Source organism: Pinus tabuliformis, chromosome 2_2, assembly GCF_031772625.1.
Source record: "Pinus tabuliformis cultivar Carrire ecotype Pingquan chromosome 2_2, CPIR1, whole genome shotgun sequence".
NCBI lineage: Eukaryota > Viridiplantae > Streptophyta > Pinopsida > Pinales > Pinaceae > Pinus > Pinus tabuliformis.
This window is the reverse complement of record NC_142300.1, coordinates 751591580-751614982: the sequence shown is the minus strand read 5'-3', so window position 1 is coordinate 751614982 and position 23403 is coordinate 751591580. Positions and strand designations below refer to the sequence as shown.

General features: G+C 34.6%; 1 pseudogene; it reads right to left on the bottom strand.

The window, feature by feature from the left end:
* Positions 1–19982, bottom strand: part of LOC149194869 (uncharacterized) — a 95333-nt pseudogene extending 75351 nt beyond the window's left edge.
* Between the last annotated feature and the right edge of the window lie 3421 nt (positions 19983–23403).

Sequence of the window (23403 nt, the reverse complement as noted above, 5' to 3'; positions counted from 1 at the left end):
GTCATTTTCAATTCTTAAATAGTTTATTTGTGATTTAAATAATTTCATATAAACCAATATGACTTGAAGAATTCTATTTGGTTATATGCATTTATAGAAGTCTATAAATGTGATGCATTTTTGAAATGTAGCTCTTAATGTAAGTAAATAAATATATATTTTACAAAACAAATTATAAGTAATTGATAATGAGTTCTAAGTGGCCTATATAAATCCATTTATCGACTTTTATTTTCCTATCATGAGGTTTAATATAAGTGTATAAATGTGACATCTTTTTTTTTGAAATAAAACTCCATGTAAAATTAAATGTTTTTCATAACAACACATGGAATAATTATTTGGTAATGAATGTTAAGTATATCGTTCAAGTTCATTCAGTATACGAGTTATAAATAAATGAATTTAAACTTTTTGCAACATACGACATTTGATTTTCCCACCCCTATTAACATTTGGTAAATTTCAATTTTTAAATAAATTATTTGTAATCGAAATAATCGCATAGAAGCCAACAAGACAAGTATGTATTAAATTATACTTAGTATGTATGTATGTATGTATAAATGAAATTTATTTTTGAAATCAAGTTCTTAATGTAAGTAAAAATATATTTTTTAGAAAATTAATAATTTAAAATCAATTTTTGGTGAGTTCTAACTCGTTTATTTTATTTTGAATCAACAACCTTTTCTAACTGTGCATTCTTAAATCAATTATTTCTATATGAAATCATGCCATATAAGTCAATAAGTCAAGAAACCATTAATTGATTTTTATTTAACTATCATGTGGTTTAATACGAATGTATAAATGTGACATTGCTATTTCTAGAATAAAAATCCATGTAAACAAAATGTATTTTCAAATAAAACATGGATTAATGAATTTACAATGAGCATTAAGTAGACTATTTAAGCTCATTCAAGAGATGGGCCACAAATGGATGTCTTCAAAAGTTTTTCACCTTTTGACATGATTTTCCCATCAAGATTAACATTTTGTAAATTTCAATTCTAAAATAAATTATTTGTACTTAAAATAATCTCATAGAATCCAACAAGACTTAGAAGCTATTTATTCAATTCCATTTAATTTTATGTATTGATATAAGTTTATAAATGTAATTTATTTTTGATAAAAAGCTCTTAACGTAAGTAAAGATATATCTTTTACAAAACTAATTAGAATTAATTGATAATGAGCTTTAAGTGGTTTATTCAGACTACATGAAAAATCAAGTGTCATAGATGAATGCCTTTTAATACATATTTAATATGTAAAATCAATATCTTAATGATAATTTATTTGTATTTAGATTAAGTATTTAATAATTAAAGAACACGTGGACTTATATAAATTTCAACTAAAATCCATGAGTTATGTTTCACAATTATTTCTTCCTCATTAAAAATTCTTATCATTTCTCCTCTTAGTGAAAGTAATGATTGATCATGGTTTTCCATACAATTGGTTGGTGCTATTACATCGAGACTATTATTGGTTTCGACAATGTTGACAAGGAGAGATAAATATCCACACTACCATCAACTATACTAATCTTTGAAAACTCTTGCCTCCACTACTTACAAGAAGACTGGTAATTCTTGTTTACTTCAATTTGTGACATTGTCCATCACAATGGAATGACTCGAATACCCATTTAAGAACTCTCATTTGATGTACTTGGCTTTGAGTGGAGATAGATCAATGGTGCCTAACCTTCTTGAAATACCTAGATCAACAATGCATAACTTTTATAATGGATGCTTGGATGCTATGAAGACGAATGATCACCCCCTCATTAGTGCTTCATAAAGGCACAAAGGGACTGTAGGAAATTGAACTCAAAAACATTTTACTAAGTTTTTAGTAGACTAGTTTCAATGTAATGCAAGGGACGCACATCCTTTCCATTTACACTAAGATCCTCGCATCAAAATCATTCAATCAAAAAGTCCTCCATAGGTTGTGGGAAAGGGGTTTAGAGTTGTCAGACACAAAATTCAAACATCGAGGAATCTAGTTCGTTATCCATAACTATAATATCTTTATTGGATGTTAGACATACTAATATGATTTAGCTTGAATCAATTGCTTTTAAGAGTTTGATTTCACATTCCTATTGTGTATTGATACTATTGTACATAACAACTCATGTTTGACCTATTCATGATCTCTACTTGGTTTGAAATTACTAGATTATTTTTATGTTGAATTAAGTTAATATGGAGATTTACAAAAGAATGAATGTTGTTGAAGGCCTTGTAATAGAATACTTCCAAATTTAATGAAATATGTGTTAAAAGGTTGTGAACTGATCCTCATAAGCCTTTTTATCATTGAGGGCTCTATCTTCTTCATTTTCCATTATTTTCCTTCATTTTACTTCTCACATGAAACCTGTGACCTTTCACCTTCATTTTCTCATATTTTCTATTATTTTCATAAGTAAAATGCCAATTAATACCTCATGATTTTCCAAAGCCTTTTCCAATTTCCATAGTCATTAATTAATCAATGATCCCCATCACTACGGTTTTTCCCAACATTCAGCTTGGAATACATGTCCCATGAACTTGGTTTTTTTTCACCTTTATTAACTTTCTTACATGGATTTTTAACCGAAGGCTATTACATACCTCTCCCCCTTAGGGGAACACTGTCCTTGGTGTTCAATGACACCTACAAGGAGCAAGACTACTGAAAGGAAAAACATACTGCTCATGGAGCTTTATAACATAGCTTGTAGTATTTATAATGAACAACCTACTGGAAATTAAACCAACATGAGAAACATAGCAAAATGACATCCATATTGCTTATTGGAGCTTTATAACACAACTCTTTACGGAATTTACAATGACAACCATATATAAATATGCGCATATACCAAAACTTATTTTCCTAAACTGACAAACAAGGAAGGATACATAGCCCACATCTAATTAGTCATCTCCCATGTAGCACCGTCATGCCTACAGTGCTTCCACTGCACTTTAACCTACTCGATTGCTCGGTTCCAGAGCATGAACATTTTTCTTTGCAAAATGCACTGAGGTTCCGACTGGAAATTTCCTTCTGTTTCCACTTGCAATACAAACCAATCGATAACATGACCAACATCTTTCACATATCTTTTAAGAAATGAAACATGGAAAACATCATGGGATTTCACTGTCAAAGGCAGTGAAAGTCAATAAGCCACTGGTCCAATCCTCTCAAGGATCTCGAAAGGCCCATAATACTAAGGTTCCAACTTCACAGATGACCCAATCCTCAAGGAGCTCTTCTTGGGCTTGATGTGAAAGTACACATGTTCCCCAACATGAAACTCCTCAAACAACTTGTGCTAATTTGCATAACATTTTTTCCTGTCCTGAGCTACCTTTAAATTCCTCTTGATAACTTGCATTTCATGTTCCATCTCTCCCAACATGTCCGGTCCTATCAACACCTTGTTCATTTGATCACTCCAATTAATGGGAGTATTACAACTTCGCTCATAGAGTGCCTCAAATGGACTCATCCCTAGTGACTCTTGATCCCCATTGTTGTAAGAAAAATAAACCAATGGAAGGTACTCCTCCCATCTCATATGTTGATGCATCACATACATCCTCAACATGTTCTCCATCATCCTTTTGACCCTCTCTATTTTTCCATATGTCTGCAAATGATAAGTTGCGTTGAAGGCCAACTCTGTCCCAAAACGTGCAAACAACTCCTTCCAAAACTTGGAAGTGAACTTAAAATATTTTTTTGTCAAAATACTCTTCGGAACACCATGCAATATTACTACATCCCTTATGAATACCTATGCTACATTACTAGCTAAATAAGTAGACTTCACTAGAATAAAGTGTGCTGCCTTTGTTGACCTATCCACCACAACCATGATGGAATCATGTTGTCTAGATGTGCTCAGAAAACCTGTAATGAAATCCATGGAAATGACTTCCCATTTATGGAATCAAAATCGACTATAGTAGTCCACCTAGATGCTTACACTCTTCTTTTACGTATTGATAATCCAAGAAACTAGCCACAAACTCTTCCACTTCCTTCTCCGAATTTGGCAAATAATAGAACTTCTTCACCGTTGTCAATGTCTTTTGATATTTCCGGTGACTTGAATACAACTTAGCATGAAATTATTTCAAGATAAGCTTCTTTAGCTCACTTTTGTCCAACACATAGATCATGTCCCTAAATCTGACAATCCATCTATTGTAAGACAATTGTGCACATATTTATCATCTGTACCCTATTGAAACCTATGCATGAGCTCGCTATACCTATCATCCTATTGTCCTACATGTAATATATGATTTTGTAGATCGGTCCCATATGAACTCATGGTTGCTATATGATTCACCTACACTATTCTGCTAAGAGAATATGTAACCATGTTCTCTTTCCCTTAAATGTACTTGATCTCAAAGTAAAACTCATTGATCATGGCTAACCATATAGCTTGTCTAGAATTCAGATTCAATGGTCAAACAAGTATCTCAATCCATTGTGGTTTCTCATCAGTACAAATCTCCTACCAAGAAGGTAATGTCTCCACATCTTTAATGCATGTATGATCCCTACCAACTCAAGATCATGTGTCACATATTTTTTCTCATGCTCATTTATTTTCCTTGATTCATAACATACCACTTGTCCCTCTTGCATTAAGACTCCATCAAGTCCTCTCTTGTAAGAATTTTTACACACTACAAACTCTTTATTCAAATTTGAAATCTTTAGAACTAGAGAATTTTTCAACAATATCTTCAACTAATAAAAAATCGTTACACATTCGCCTTTCAATTCAAATTTCTTACCTTTTCTTTACAACAATGTAATAGGATATGTAATGCATCAGAATTTCCCGATGAAACTCCTATAATAACCTAATAACCCCATAAATTACCTTACCTCATCGAAATTCCTAGGAGTTTCCCATTCCATAATATCTCTTATCTTTTCCGGGTCCAATGTTATGTGTTCCTTGGAAACATGCCCCAAGTAATGTACCTCTGTCTACAAGATGTTTCATTTGCTAAGATTGATATACAATTGATTCTCTCTTAGAAAACTTAGTACTACTGCTAAATGTTTGACATGCTCTTCCTCATTCTTAGAATATATCAATATATCATCGATGAACACAATAACAAACTTGTCGAGATAAGGATGCAATACACTATTCATTAAGCACATAAAAGTAGCTGGAGCATTAGTCAAACCAAACGAAATTACAAAATAATCATAATTTCCATACCTAGTTCGGAAATTAGTCTTGTAGATATCCTCTTCTTTAATTTGTACCTGACGTTATCACGACGTTATATCAATCTTTGAGGACATTATTGCTCCCTTCAATTGGTCAAACAAATCATCAATCCTTAGTAACAAATACATGTTCTTGATGGTTACCTTGTTCAACTACCTATAGTCAATGCATAACCTGAGAGTATCATCCTTCTTTTTCAAAAACAACATTGGTGCACCCCAAGGTGATACACTTGGCATAATGTATCCCTTGTCAATCATTTCCTTCAATTGAAACTTCAACTCTACTAACTCTAGTGTGCTCATCCAGTATGGTGCCTTTGATAGTGGTGTTGCCCCTTGTACCAACTCAATGGAAAAGTCCACTTCTCTATGAGGCAACAACTCGAAATTTTTTGCGGGGAATACATCCTGAAACTTCTGTAAAACAGGGTACTGTTATGAAACCAACTCAAGAAAAGATAGAAAAGATAGATCAACGCCTTAGAATTCAGCCTCTTCGAGGGGGCAACCTCCTTTATATTACATAAATGAACAATTCTTGGATGATACAAATGACAAAACCTCCTTTCTATATATAGGAGTCTAAGGAGTCACAATATAATCCAGCCGACCTAACAATAATAATATAAAGCCACAAAAATAACAATAGAGGGATTCTAAGGGGCACAGAAATAACAATATGGGGGTAATAGGGGCACAAAAATATAAATAAGGGGGATAACTACAATAGTAATGGGGTAATCACTAGTATTATAGGGACCCAACATGCCCCTCTCCTTCAAAAAAGTGTTGTCCTCAACGTTTGAGCAGTTCTGGATACTTCTGCATAAAATTCTCATCCTCCCATGTGGAATCTTCAGTGGATAAGTTCTTCCACTTGATAAGATACTCTGAAATTGATCGATTTTGTAGCTGTCGAGTTCTTGTTTCTGTGACTGCTTCCGGTTCCAATATAATTTTTCCTTCCTCATCAAGTTCTGGCAATATTGTTTGAACTGGGAGCTTGTCGCCTATAACCTTCTTTAAACATGAAACATGGAAAACTGGGTGCAATCGAGAAGCTGCAGGAAGCTCTAATTTGTATGCCATAGTACCAATCTTTTCCAACACCTTGTACGGACCATAATACTTTGGTGATAATTTATTATCCTTCTTAGCTTGCTTTAGGGACATTTGCTTATATGGTTGTAGCCGTAGGAATACCCAATCACCTATATCAAAACTTCTTTCACTGCGATGTTGATCTACCTGTTGTTTCATTCTGTTTTGTGCCAACACGAGGTTATCCTTTAAGAGTTGGAGGACTTGTTGTTGATGTTCGATGTGATGTTCCACTGCCTGAACCTTAGAATTTTCTCTTAAATATGATGTGATTGATGGTGGTTGGTACCCATAAAGTGCCATAAATGGGGTCATTTTTGTTGCTGTATGGAAGGAAGTGTTATACCACCATTCAGCTAGAGGCAACCATTTGACCCATTGTGTCTGTTTATCAGATACAAAGCAACGAAGATATCCTTCCAAACATTTGTTTACTATCTCAGTTTGCCCATCAGATTGAGGATGATAAGATGAGCTATGAGCTAACTGAGTACCAAGACAAGAAAATAATTCTGTCCAAAAATTTCCAGTGAAAATGGGATCTCTGTCACTTACAATAATCTTTGGATTTCCATGTAGCTTTTGAACTGTTTCCATAAATGCAGTAGAAACTGTATTGGCTTTAAATGGATGTGATAATGCACAAAAGTGTGCATACTTGGTAAGTCTGTCAACTACCACCATGATGACACTCTTTCCCTCAGACTTGGGTAAACCTGTGATAAAATCCATTGAAACCTCCTCCCAACATTTGCTTGGAATGGATAAAGGTTGTAATAGACCCGGTGTCTTAATTGTTTCAACTTTATTTTGTTGGCAAACCAAACATTCTGCCACAAACTTTTGAATATCTGATTTAAGGCCATCCCAAAAAAATCCTTCTTAACCCTGTGGTAAGTTTTTAAAAATCCTGAGTGCCCTCCTAAGGGAGAAGTGTGCAATTCCATAAGAATCTTTTGTTTTAGCTGGGAATTCTTACAGAGGTATAAGCGATCTTTGTACCATAGCGAATCATTTTTCCAGCTAAATGTATCAGAAGTACTGGAATCTTGTTGTAGCTTTCGAATAAGTGCCCACACTTCTTCGTCATTCTTCCATTCCTCCTTTGCTTCATTTATCCAATCTAGTTGGATAATAGAAATGGCACACAACAATGCTTCCATATCCTCATCCTTTCTTGAGAGTGCATCTGCCACCACATTTTGCTTCCCTTTTTTGTAGATGATTTCAAAGTCATAACCCAACATCTTTGTGACCCACTTTTGTTGCTCTTTAGAGGATAATCTTTGTTCTAAAAAGTATTTAAGGCTATCATGATCCGTTTTTACCTTGAAGTGTCTTCCCATTAGGTAGGGTCACCATTTCTTAAGTGCATGGAGTATTGCCAACATTTCCTTCTCATAAATAGCTTTGCTTAAAAACTTTCCCTTGATTGGACGACTTTCAAAAGAAATGGGTCTTTCATCTTGCATTAGAATAGCACCAATTCCATTTCCTGAAGCATCACATTCCACAATAAAGGTTTTTGTGAAGTCCGGTGTAGCTAAGACCGGTGCTTGGCACATTGCCTCTTTAAGATGTTTAAAGGCCTTTGTTGCTTCCGGAGTCCATGAAAATGAATCTTTCTTCAATAATGTTGTTAGGGGTGCTGCTCTTCTCCCATAATTCTTAACGAACTTGCGATAATACCCTGTCAACCCAAGAAATCCTCGCAAATGCTTTATGGATGTGGGGATTTTCCATTCCTTAATGGCTTTAATTTTGCTAGGGTCTACCTTAACTCCTTCATGAGATACAATATGACCCACATATTCCACCTCCTGGACTCCAAAGAAACATTTGGATCTTTTTGCATATAATTGTTTCTCCTCCAATAGTTGTAGCACCTTGTCAACATGTTCAACATGATCCTTCCAAGACTTGTTGTAGATTAGTATATCATCAAAAAATACCAACACAAATTTTCTAAGGAATGGTTTGAAAATTGAATTCATCAAACCTTGAAATGTTGAAGGTGCATTGGTAAGGCCAAAAGGCATGACCAAAAATTCATAATGACCCTCATGAGTTCTAAATGCCGTTTTCGGAATGTCTTCAATCTTCATTCTGATTTGATGATATCCCGAACGAAGATCCAACTTGGTGAAGTAAATTGATCCATGCAATTCATCCAGTAATTCATCAATGACAGGAATGGGGAACTTATCTTTAATAGTGAGCTTGTTGAGCTCCCTATAATCTGGACACATGCACCATGATCCATCCTTCTTGTGCACCAATACTACTGGAGCTGAGAAAGAACTTTGACTTGGTTGAACCAGCTTCTAGCATTTCTGCAACCATACGTTCAATTTCACTTTTTTGGACATATGGATATCTGTACGGCCTGATGTTTGGAGGAACACTTCCTGGAATCAGATGAATAGCATGATCATGATCACGCATAGGTGGGAGACCTTTGGGAGTCTCAAATACCTTGGAATGATTGTCCAGGACTTTTTGGAGATCTGGAGAAATAGATGATTCCAATGTGGAAACATCTAGCGAACATAATTGTGCAATTACACCTCTTTGCTCCTTTTTTAGAAGCTTTGTCATGCCATTAGAGCTGATTATCTTTCCTGGTTTCCCTGCAATACCCCTTAATTCAACTTCCTTTCCTTCCACAGAAAATTTCATGAAAAATTCTTGAAAATTAAAAGCTATTGTACCCAAGGATTGTAGCCATTGGACTCCTAGTACAACATCAGCACCTCCCATTGGAATGGAAAGCATTGGGCTAGTCAATACATATTCTCCCATGGATAGCTTGATATTATGGCACTTTCCAGAACAATTTATTGTTCCTCCATTTGCAATCATCACTTGACACTCTGGTGCTGGATATAGGAAGCAATTCAATTCTTTTGCTACCCTACAATGAATAAAATTGTGGGTGCTTCCTGAATCAATCAACACTATTACCCTTTTCTTCTTGATTTGTCCTTCTATCTTGATGGTTTGAGGAGTGGTAATTCCCACCAATGCATTACATGATATGGTCAGATTTATTTTTTCTTCATATAGGCTTTGTTCCTGGAATATATCCTTTTCTTTTGACCTTTCTTGCTCCTTTTCTTCTTCCTCTTCACAATCTATGTAGAATAATTTCTTCTCAGCACACTTATGACCTTTTGTGTATTTGCTATCACAATTGTAACAAAGCCCTTTTGCTCTTTTTTCTTCCAATTGTTGTGGTGTCAACCTTGTAGGTTGTGGAAGACTATGGGCAACAACACTTCCGTCTTTATAGTTGTGAATGGTATGCTTCCTAGTTGCCATAATTTTGCTTTCCATTTTTCTTGCTAACCTGAATGCCTTCTCTAATGAATCAGGTTCCCAAAGGCGCACATCATGTTGGATATTATCCTTTAAAGACCCTATGAACACATCAATCCTATGCTCCTCTAGAATATCTTTTACCCTTATGTTCAATTTTTGGAACTCCTCAATGTGCTCCATTATTGAACCCTTTTGTTTGAGACTTATCAATTGGCTAAAAAAAGTGTTGCTTTTTGTATCCTCATAATGTGCTATCAATTCTTCCGTAAAAATTGCCCAAGTGACAAATTGTTTACGAGAGCAAAGCCATTGATACCATACAAACTAATTTGGTTCCAAATATAAAGTTTCCATACGTACCTTTTGTGTGTTTTGCACATTATTGAGATCGAAGAACTGCTCCATCTGTAATATCCATGTGGCGGGATCCCTGCCATCAAACTTCCTCATATCGATTTTTGGAATATGGTGGGTCTTCGACCCAACATTAGAGTCTATGGAATCATGATTAACATTAATTTTGTTCACATCATGAGTTTCCTTTACAACCTTTTCACTATTAGTAAGTATTTCTTGTAGAAAATTTGTCAAATCTGTCTTCAAATCTTCCATGTCTGTCTTCAAATCTGTCTTCAAATCTGCCATGTTTGTCTTCAAATCTATCTTCAAATCATCCATCTTAGCTTCCATGCCCTTTATCTTAGACTCCACGCCATTTATCTTAGATTCCACGCCATTTATCTTAGCTTCTGTTAGCTTTTGTGAGCATGACATATGTTGCACTTGTTCTTGTAATTTTGATATATCATGTAGCATTTCTTCCTCTTCTTCATGAGTCATGCTAGAGCTTTCAGGTTCCTTACTAGGTGTTTGCATTTTCTTTCCTCGGGGCATCAGTTACCGATAATAATGATTTACTATGCCCTTTGAATTCCGTTAAACCAAGCTTACACAAAAATTAAAAAAAAACTACACACCTTTTTTCACTTTATAGAAGCCTGATATTGAATCTGATGTATCTCTGCAATTTTAGATCATCCAATTCTGAGGTTGCAACCTGTAGTAGCCTTCTGTGTCCTCTTTCCAATGCCACAAGTCTGAGCCAAATTGGATTCTCCAAGGAAGAGTTATGTGAAATATCCCACAGTGACTTGATTTTAGACTGGTTCAGTAGAGCGAACTTGTACGACGTGCCACGAGTCACTGTTTCAACCTTTGAATCTGAAACACACATACAAGCAACTACAGTCCGTCCTCTTTCTGTACCTTTTTACGAAATTTCAATCCGATCCTCAGAGAGAGAGTTATGACGATTTTCCCCAGGTCACCTGTTTTGAATGTAATTCAGGAGTCTGCAAAAAGGCCAACTTCCTCAGATCATATCTCCGAAAATATCGTGCGAAAAGCTCTGAAATTCGGACCCAAGGTTCAGCGCCAATTCTTCTCAAATGGGTTTTTTTTGTGACTTCTGAAACGTCACAGAAAAAAGTTATAGTGAAAATTCCACGATGACCTGTTTGGAGCAGCGAAACCCTAGAATCCAAAGCTCTGATACCAAATGTTATGAAACCAGCTCAAGAAAAGATAGAAAAGATAGATCAACGCCTTAGAATTCAGCCTCTTCGAGGGGGAAACCTCCTTTATATTACATAAATGAACAATTCTTGGATGATACAAATGACAAAACCTCCTTTCTATATAGGAGTCTAAGGAGTCACAATATAATCCAGCCGACCTAACAATAATAATATAAAGCCACAAAAATAACAATAGAGGGCTTCTAAGGGGCACAGAAATAAGAATATGGGGGTAATAGGGGCACAACAATATAAATAAGGGGGATAACTACAATAGTAATGGGGTAATCACTAGTATTATAGGGACCCAACAGGTACCTTCTTAATACCTCCACATCCTTACCTTTATCACAAAAAATATGCACCAAAAATAACGCAGACCCTTTCCTACAATTGCGCTTTGCCTACATAACTATAACCATTCTAACCGATGTTTCCTTCTTCTGATCCTGCTAGATCCTCTATTCTCCATTGTCATCTAAGAACTCAATAGCCTTGTCATATCAATATACAACCAGTACATACTCATCAACATATGTATGATCCCAATGGAAGAAAATTCAAATGCTTTTATGTAGGCATACATTTCAACTCAAATGAAGAATCTCTTACCTAGTGATGAACTCTTTTCTTCATACATGTATCCAACTGTACTAACCAAGATTCTACATGAATTTCTTTATTCAAACCACACTTATCCAGCAGGTCAGGATTAACATAACTATAATTAGATACAGGGTCAATCAAAATATAAACAACTTGATTGCAAATCTTGTCATTCATCTCGAAAATAGATACCTAGGTATTTGCCTGCCTGTTATCCAACGTTGCATAAATCCGAGGAATACCATGTCCAACATCCCCCACTATCTTTGCCTCCTGAATACTATAGATTTATGGTCTACCACCCTGATACTATGGAAAATCTCTCCTGCGATGATCTTGGACACAAGTCCAACACTGCAAAGGATTTCTGCCATCACCCTTGTTCTTCTCTTCAAACGAGAATACATTCCCTATGTTAGATGCATTGAACTTCTTAGATGGTGTTTCATTCTCTTTGTTAATATCTCCTGAGATCTAGCTTGCTTCTTATCCCATTTCCCTTTATTCTTCGCATTACCTTTCCAATCCTGCGTAGTCTCAGATCTATGCTTCTCTTGTTCATAACAATGCTTTAGTTTATGACTGCTTCATCCAATTATCTGGGTTCATCAAACTCAATCTTGTCTTTGAATGCTACCAAAAACCCACTAATGAATATTTGAATCTTCTCTTTCTCCTCCTTCAGATAAGGCACATACCTCAAGAAACCCAATAATTTTCTAGTGTACTCCTCATCAGTCATGGATCCCATCTTCGACTCATAGAATTCTTTTTCCCTGTCATCATAGTATCTCTCTGATAGATACTTATTCCTGAAAAATATCTCAAACTCATTCCAAGTCAACTCTTCTTCATGAATACCTCTGACATTAATTACAACCTCCCACCAAATGTCTTCTTTACCTTTAAGAATGAAAGTAGCTATTATGGCCTTTATGTTCTCTAAGTAATCATGGAATCTGAAGAACTTATTCATCTCGAACAAGCATGCTTCTACATCTTGTGACTTCTTCATATCTCCATCAAATGTAGGTGTATTTTCTTTCCTGAACTCATCCAGAAAATATCCTCTGCCACTCCTCCTATAAGGATGATATCGATGGTGACCATGATATCTGTTTGAACCAAAAATAGAGTAAATCCCATGTCCATTTCCTCTTCTATCTGGTGTATCCAAGAACCTGCCATCTCTAACGCGTCATCTCAATCCAACTTGTGCCCACCATGATAACTACTACCATATGATCCATTAGTCCTGTCCTCATATCCATGACTGATCCTAAGTGGTCCCTGTCTTTGCAAGTCTAACAAGCTATGAAGGATAATTGCATTAACCTCTTCTTGTTTCTCATGTTCCTTGGCAAGCCTCTCTTGTGACTTAATCATTATGTCATTATCTGCCTTACAACTTCTTATTTCTTCCTTCAAACTTCTCAAAGTGTTTGTTATGTCAAGAGATTTCCCATCACCATGCTTCTCATCTAATCTATAGGGAGAGTCTCATGAATTGTAGTCTACCATTTTTCTAGTCATGTTTTATCTTCTTCTTCTTACACGTATATCATGTCAGTTAAATATAATCATAAACAAACCAAAGTACCTTAATATAGTTTAAGGGAGGATATCTTGTCTCCAAGACCAACTAGATTGATACAATACATGTATAATCATAATCATCATAGTTTGTAGACAACATTTCAACCATTATTCAGTTACCATGAATGACTATGCCAAAACCATGAAAATGCATCCATAACGACATATAGACATTGACATGCATAACAATTGGATAACGGACAAACACTCATGACAATCACATCCGATAAAAATCACCATCAACTTTTACATGACAACGCAACTGCAACAATGACAACCACCATGATTACACAACAGGCACATATACCACAAGCATAAGAACACATATGAAACTGACATATATGCATGACAAACACATTTCTCCCATCTAGTCCAAGGGGTGAACCATGCTCTCATACCACTCTATAACACACTCCTCCTACATTTACCCAAGCTAACCAGCCAGCTAGGGTAAACATGTGATGAAGAGTTACTATGATATGATTAAAATACCCATTTAAAGTTAAGGAAGTGGATCTGACAAGAAAATACCAATATGAACTTCCTTGGGAGATACAAAACCTTCAAGAGACAACCAACCCTTCCAGGTGCCCAACCCCTGAGACAGCGTGATATTTTGATGAAATAGGCCCTAGTTGCTCCCATAACAAGCCCTCCATGTGACTGAGACTCTCCATTCACTCTCATAAGAAGGAATTCATGTAACTATGGCTTTTTTCAAGCAGTTATGTGCCAACAACCCTGAAATCTGACCCACGTTTTTAGGGTTAGGACTCATGCTTCTCTCTGGAACTTCGTGAAACTTCCAAAATTGATAAATAACAACAAAATAAGGTTACTAATGCAAATTATTGAACAAGGAATTGACCTGACCCCTACCAGCCATGAGAGGGATTTTGTTAAACATATCATAAAAATTTAATCTACATATCATAACAAAAAATTTGAACATACTAGGGTCTCATACTTATATGAGAATTGTCAAGGAGCACTAATGTCTACTTCCAATAGCTGCATTATTAATTATTAGGTCATTCATTCATTAATATTTCTTCTACTAACTAAAACATGATGAGATCCATTCATCAATATTTTCATAAAACATACCTATAACCAAAAAATAACCAAAGATATATCAAAGACGAAACAACCATTAAATCCGCATAATGACAAACACATTTACTCATGAAATACCAAAGGAAAATGAGTTCTTATTGACATATGAAAATCCAACCAATTCAGGGTCTTCCATGTACCACTCGATCATAGATTGGTCTGAACCAAATATCTCTTTCAACCAATCACCCTCACGCCATATTACAAGCATGAATGTGGGATCGCATGGAATAGACCTAGAACACCAAACCAGAGCTTCCAGAAGTTAAACCACCTCAACCCTCAACTAGTGATTCCACCTCATGGTCATACATCAATAACCATCACCAAATAAGTCTCTATCCAAGATATCCAGGGCTCTAGAGAATTTGTCCCAACCAAGGCTTCCAGGACCAATTTTCCAGGACCAATAACTCAACCCATAGCTACTGTTGGACTCCATAGCGTTTTTCCATCCAGGGCTTCCAGGACTAGTAACTGAACCCACTAAGTGCTCCAAAGCATTTGTCCAAACAAGGCTTCTAGGACTAGTACCTCAACCCAATCCGTTACAGGGCTTCGAGAGCTTTTTTCCAACCAAGGTTGCATGAACTAGTAACTCAACCTACAACCAAAGTAACACGAGAACAAACTAGAAAAAAAGAGATAAAACCCACAACATTATGGCTATCAAGGAAATGGAAAGGCTAGGAAAAACCACTGTTAACCAAGGAAAACCTCAATGAAATATCATTACCAAGAAACCACATTCATGTGCCATGCATTCTAAAACTAACAAGGAAATCATACATGCAATTCGGTGTCTGCAATGGAAACCTGTTATAGCTACTAATCTTGTTGTCCTCTTGAACTTTCCTACTTTTACTTTTCCTCCTTTCTCCAAATCCCAAGTATGCCACACTCCTCCAAGAGTGATCTAAGAAAACTCTAAGTGTCTAAAAGTATGAGAGAGAGAGAATAGAAGAGAGAGCTCCAAGCTAAAACTCACAAAAGGTTGAGAGCTGATCCTCATAAGCCTTTTCATCATTGAGACCTCTATTTTCTTAATTTTCCATTATTTTCATTCATTTTACTCCTCACATGCAACCTGTGACTTTTCACCTTCCTTTTATCTTATTTTCCATTATTTTCATAGATAAAATTCCAATTAATGTCTTATGATTTTCCAAAGCCTTTTCCATTCCCTTTTGCAATTTTCATAGCCATTAATTAATTAGAAGTGATCATCATCACTATTCTTTTACCCAACATTTAGATTGGAATATGTGTCCTATGACCTTGGTTATTATTTTTCCTTTATTAACTTTATTACATGGATTTTTAACCTGGGTTTGTTACAAAGATAATTACCTCTATTGGCATGGAAAATATTTTGAAGAAATAACAATGATTCATAATTGCACAATTATGTTCACTAGATGTTCAAACATTGAAATCATCTATTTCTCTAGATCTTCAAAGAATATTATACAATCACTCCAAGGTATTTGAGACTCCCAAATAGCTCCCACCTATTCACGATCATGATCCTTCTATTCATTTAATTCCATGAAGTGTTCCTCCCAACATCAGAGCTTACATATATCCCTATGCAAAAAAAGTGAAATTTAATGTATGGTTGCATAAATGCTAGAGGCATGTATAATTCAACCTAGGTAAAGTTCTTTCTTTTCTCTAGTAGTATTGGTACATAAGAAGGATGGATCCCGGTTTATGTTTGTGGATTATAGGGAGATCAACAAGCTCAGTATTAAAGATAAATTCCCATTCATGTCATTGGTGAATTTTTCGTCTCATTGATGAATTACATGGAGTAATTTACTTCACCAAGATGGATATTCAATTATGGGATCATCAAATTAGAATGAAGATTGGAGACATTCTGAAAACAACATTAAAAATTCATGAAGGTCATTATGAATTTTCGGTCGTGCCTTTTGGCCTTACTAATTCACCTTCCACATTTCAAGGTTTGATGAATTCCATTTTCAAACCCTTCCTTAGAAAATTTGTGTTAGTAGTTTTTGATGATATACTAATATACAACAATTCTTGGAAGGATCATGTTCAACATGTTGATAGGTTGCTCAAACTATTGGAGGAGAAACAATTGTATGCAAAAACCTTCAAACGTTTCTTTTGGGTACAAGAGGTGGAACATTTGCACCATATTGTATCTCATGAGGGTTTTAAGGTAGATCCTAACAAAATTAAATCCATCAATGAATGGAAAATACCCACAACCCTAAAGCATCTTCGAGGATTTCTCAAGTTGACATGGTATTATCACAAGTTTGTTAAGAAATATGGGAAAAAAGCAGCACCTCTAATAACATTATTGAAGAAAGATGGATTTTTTTGGACTCCAAAAGAAACTAAGTCCTTTGAACATCTTAAAGAGGCAATGTGCTAAGCTCCGGTTTTAGCTACTCCAAACTTCACTAAAACCTTTATGGTGGAATGTGATGCCTCAAGAAATGGAATTGGTGTTGTGTTAATGCAAGAAGGAAGACACATTGCTTTTCAAAGTTTTCCAATCAAGGAAAAGTATTTACGAAAACCTACTTATGAGAAGGAAATGTTGGTAATACTACGTGCTTTGAAGCAATAGATCCCTTACCTAATGGGAAGACACTTTAAGGTAAAAACATATCATGATAGTCCTAAATAGTTTTTTCAATAAAAAAAATTCTTCATAAGGGCAACAAAAATGGGTCACTACGATGTTGGGTTATGAATTTGAAATCATCTACAAAAAAAGGGAAGCAAAATGTTGTTGCAAATGCACTCTCAAGAAGGGACGAGGTTGTGGAATCATTTCCCTATGCCATTTCAATTATCTGACTTGTCTGAATTACTAAAGAAAGGGAGGAATAGAAGAATGATGAAGAGGTGTGGAAACTCATTCAAAAGTTGAAGCAATATCCTAGTACATCTAATACCTTTATATGGAAAAATGACTCATTGTGGTAAAAATATCGCTTATATCTATGTAATAATTCCCAATTCAAACAAACAATTCTTTTAGAATTGCACACCTCTCCTTTAGGAGGGCACTCAATATTTTTAAAAACTTACCAAAAGGTTAAGAAGGTAGTTGTTTGGGATGGACTTCAATATGATATTCAGAAATTTGTGGCAGAATGTTTGGTTTTCCGATAGAATAAAGTTGAGATAATTAATACCCTAAGTCTGTTACAACCTTTATCCATTCCAAGTCATTGTTGGGAGGAGGCTTGAATATATTTTATCACAGGTTTATCCAAGTCCAAATGAAATAGCGTCATCATGGTGTTAGTTGATATAATTACCAAGTATGCATACTTTTGTGCATTATCTCATCGTTTTAAATCCAGTTCCATTGTTATTGCATTTATGGAAATACTTCAAACACTACATGGAAACCCAAGGATTATTGTAAGTGACACAGATCCTATTTTCATGAGAAATTTTTAGACGAAATTATTTTCTTGTCTTGGTGCTCAATTAGTTCATAGTTCATCATATCATTCTTAATATGATGGGAAAACTCAGATAGTGAATAATGTTTGGAAGGGTATATTTGTTTCTTTGTATCTAGTAAACAAACATAATGGGTCAAGTGGTTACCTCTGGTTGAATTGAAGTGTAACAGTTCCTTTCATACTGCAACAAAATGACCCCATTTATGGAATTTTATGGATATGATCCACCGTCCATCACATAATCTTTAAGAAAAAAATTTAAGGTTCAAGAAGTGGAAGATCACATCGAGCATCAACAAAAAGTTATCTAACTCTTAAAGGATAACCTCACTCTGTGCAGAATCGAATGAAAGAACAAGCAAATCAAATCGTAGTGAAAGAAGTTTTAAACTAGGAAATTGGATATTTTTATGGCTACAACCATACAAACAAATGTCCCTCAAAGAAGCTAAGAAGGATAATAAATTATCACCCTAGTACTATGATATTTAAAATGTGTTGAAAAAGAATGGTTCTATGGCATACAAATTGGATCTACCTGCATCTTCCCGAGTACACCAAATTCTCCATGTGTCATGCTTAAAGGAGGTTATTGGTGAAAAGCTCCTGTTCAAATAATTATTTTGGATCCTGAATCAGTCATAGAAATAAGAACCCGATAACGATGAAATCGATCAATTTGAGAGTCTCATTAAGTGGAAGAACTTACCTACTAAAGATTCCATATGGGAGGGTGATAATTTTATATAGATGCATCCAAAACTACTCAAGCCTTGAGGACAACTCTTTTTACTTAAGGAGAGGGGCATGTTATGTTCCTATAATACTAGTATATCCCCCTTATTATCATTATTAGTTTAGCCCCCTTATTGTTATTGTTGTGCCCATGTAGCCGCCATATTGTTATTGTTGTGTCCCATATAAGCACACTATTGTTATTGTTGCACACTTACATTATTATTCTTATGTATACTCTCATTATATTGTGACCCTTTACACTCCTATATATACCAAGGAGGTCTTGTCATTTGTATCATCCAATAATTTTTCATGTATGTGATGTAAAGGAGGTTTCCCCCTCGAAGAGGCTAATTTTCAAGTCGTTGATCTATATATATATATATATATATATATATATATATATATATATATATATATATATATATATATATATTATTTATTTTTATTTTTTTTTTTATTTTTTATTTTTTTCTGTTTTGTGATTTGGTTGAATAACAACTTGTGATGATGTGTACGTTGGAATCCACATGGGTGTGCATTCAAACCTTTTGGTGCACGTTCCTATTGAACTTTCCCTATTAATAAAAGGAAAAAGGAATTATTTTCATTTTCAAGAAGCATCATGATTTTATAGATCGTCATGAGACATTATTTACTCAAATAAGGAGGATATGCCACTACCACTTGAAATTTGTGCTGGTAAGTAGTTGGCATGTCGTTAGGTTGGTTGTAGTCATGGAAGATAAAATTAGTTCCATATTTTTTATTTTATTTTTCAAATTCAAATATTCGTGCCTCAACCTCTAGACTACTCTTCTTGAGCTAGACAGAGAAAGTTGGAAAGCAATGCAGGAAACAGTGGAGGTAGTTAGACAATTGAGGTAGTGTAGCTCCTCTGCTACTACTTGGGTAGTTGCAGGATCATACTAGAACTGACTCAACCTCCAATCCTTAGGTAACAAATCATCTTTCACGGCATCATTCTCGATTTTCTCAACATTATAAATAACCACAACATATAAATTGGGTTGAATTTGGAGAAAAATTCTTGTAGAGCTACAAGTGTATGGGAGACAAGGCATGACCGATCACTATCACCATAATCTTTGCCAACCTCTTTCGTAATTGTTGCAGGGTATATTGATTCCTCCATAACCTCTCCACCCTCCATGGTCTTCAATCCTCTTCTTTAGCAATTACATTACACCTATGGCCTCATGGCTAGTTTGGAAATGTAATTTTCATTTCCTTCATTATAGTTATTGCAACTCTCTACATGACCTTTCAATGTGAGTGAATATTTGGGTACTTGAGCTGCTACAAAATTTCATTAAAAGAAACTCATTTTGATGCTTGATAAGGATGTTTAGATGGCCTTTTGTCAATACATATGGTCCTCCAAGGCAGGGCTATAGTATCATATGTACCATTACCCGATGATTGTTTGAAATGAAAAAATTCATTAAGTATGTAGAACTATGAAATATTTCCTTGCATAACCATCCACAAAAAGAATTGATCAATAATGTGACATGAAATTTTACAATTTAAAATGTAGAATGACCGTTGCAACCATGAGGTGGTAGAATGAGATGTAAAACTGTAAGAAGTTATTGTGGATGTATTTGTCTTGAATATGTGAACAAGAGTTTTCTCAAACATATTTAACCTCAAGCATATGCATTTTCGTAATAACTAAAGGATGTATGGTTAAGTAATGAAATTCCAATCATGATCATGCAACCACTTTAACTGTAAAATTTATGAAATACTTAAGATAAATCAAGTTAAAGGGTGCATCTTGGAGAGTGGGAATCAAAGTAAAACATGTATGACAAAAGGTCCGCAAACCCTAATGTGTTTATAAGAACATGAAAAAACATGAATCCAACTAGATACATGAAAATTACATCATGAGAGACTATGATCTCATAAGATTTAATGGAATCTAAAACATTAAAAAGTTTATAACATTTCAAAAATTAAACCTAACCACTAGAATTTTTAAAGCATAGGGGTTACCCAAAATTTGGTCTTAGGCCAAAAAATTGGGTGGTGTTTTAGCGGCTATAACAACGTGCTAACTTGGATTGTTTAATGCAATTTACCTTATTATAGAATATATTCAAGAGAAAGTTATGTTAATTTGGTAGCTTAGTGACAAATTTCAATCATGGGACTAGATTCCTCTTTTTTAGAGGACCAATTTTGGCTATTGAAGTGCTCAATTTGGACGAGTGAAAGTGTTTTTTTTGAAGAAAAGCTAACATGTTCTCAAAAGGACAAGTCGACCCAAAATAGAAATTGGTCACCAATGGATGGATATAAATTCAAGTCAAGTGACCTCATTTGGACATAATTATGGTTAGTCTTATTTCTTTTCTTTGAATCACATAAATTTGAAGTGGTTCACAAATATTGGTCCGTACATGTCTGAAATTGTAGGGTTCAAAGGTCGCCCGTGAGATCTAGGGTTTTGGTTTCTAGCCATAGGGATCACATAGGAAATTTTCGATCATAATTGCAGGCCTGCAACCCTGTGCATGTGGTTGGAGGGCTTCTACCACATGCACATGCACTCTATGTGTGTAGTTGGGAACTAGGGTTTGAATTTTATTGTTGACCGCATATTTCATTAGTTGACGCAGAGTGACAATTAGCTGCAAGCTTCTTATTCAAGGTTTTGATTAAGAATAGTGTTGGGTTCATATATTGAATATGGTGTAGTTAATTTTTGTTGGATATTCTTGTGGATAAAGTAATGAATCATTGTAATATCTTTTTTTGAATGATTCAATGGAAATATAATAAGAAGAACAATTTGAAAGGGTTTTCGCCATAGTGGGTTTTACCCTAGTCTCCGACCAATCTTAGTGTCTCTTTGTGTGAATGTTTTTCTTCTATTATTCCTTTATGTTCTAGTGTGTTGACGGTGATATTGTTCCATATATATATATATATATATATATAGATATAGATATATATATATATATATATATATATATATATATATATATATATATAGATATAGATATATATATATATATATATATATATATATCTCTTATGTTTCTGAATAATGTTGTAAAACGTAATAGTGATACGATGTTGTGGGGTGAATTTAATATGAAAATGAAGAAATGTAATTATCTAAAGCAAAGAACAATATAGGCTTAAGAATATTTAACATGGTATCAGAGTTGGGCTGAATAAAAGTCATTGAATATCACCCCTATGAATACACCTTTGTTGGAAGCAAGAGAAGATGGCAGAGACCTAAAATAATGATAGGCTTTGAAGGAAACCCTTGGGAATTTGACTATTAGGGTTTGATGGATCTTATGACATTAGATTTTAGAAGAAACCCTTTATTATAAAAAATATTTTAGATATGCAATCTAAAAACCCCAGCATGATCAATGTAAAGATGTTCTAGCAATTATGACATGTTTGATATCACACTAGATGGGATAGTCCCAATTAGGCCTGGTTGTTGATGAAGTTGGTTGAAATATAATGAGGGAAACAATGTTATATGGAAAATGGATAGGGAGATGATCGCCTTTCATTGAAGATAAGTACTTTTTTTATTTATGTTACTTCTTTATGTCTTTATATTTGTTTAGATTTATTTGATCATTGACTATACTTCCTGCATGTGTATTTTAGTATTTTCATACTTCTAACCTCCTGATGAGATGTGATATGTGGGTCCTTCTTGAGGATCATCCGAGGTGTAGGAAAAGAAATCTAGTGCAAGAAGAGAAGAGCTAGTGCTAGAAAAGGAATGAAGGAGCCGATGAAAAGTTGACAAAGTTCTACAGCTGCTAATGTCAAACAAGAAGGTGCACGAGTATCTAAGCACTAAAATGTATGTATGGTGTATGGCTTCAATGTTATTATTTAGATACAAGTTTGGAAGGAAAGTTAAGCCCTAAGGTATGTCAATAACACTACTCTCATACATATGAAAGTAAGTTTAATTTTTGGAACATGTGATATATTTGTGCTCTTGATATTTAGAAAGTATTTTACATTTTAGACGTGATGAATTTCCTAGATGCATTTTTTGTGATATATTGTGACTTGATGCTTCTTGTGATAATCATGGTAACCTTGATGATAAAAGTGTAACAATAATATTGTTTCTTAGGATCTCCTTACTGAACTTGGCTTAGTAATTTTGACAATATGCTAAAATTGAATGACCTGACTTGATGATTGAATAAATGTAAAACAGGTAATGTAGTGATTATAGTCCTTGAAGCATGATGATACACCTGTCATCTTTCCTAATCATATTAATCTAACCCTTAATGAAATTTTGATGTCATTTTCATATTTTATTATGAATTAGTTGATGCTAATATGTTAAATATGATGGATATCTGTTTGAAAACTTGGTATAGTTTGATTTTTTTATCTAACAGTTTTGCTGATGCATGATAGCATTATGATAGACAGGTTGATATATTAAATGGTGATGATTTAAGTGGATTCCCATTTGGAGGGAGAAAATCTCTATAAGATCTATACACCTATTATCATTTGCATTAAATGCATAGATGATTCTTTATTATTGAAGTAAGATT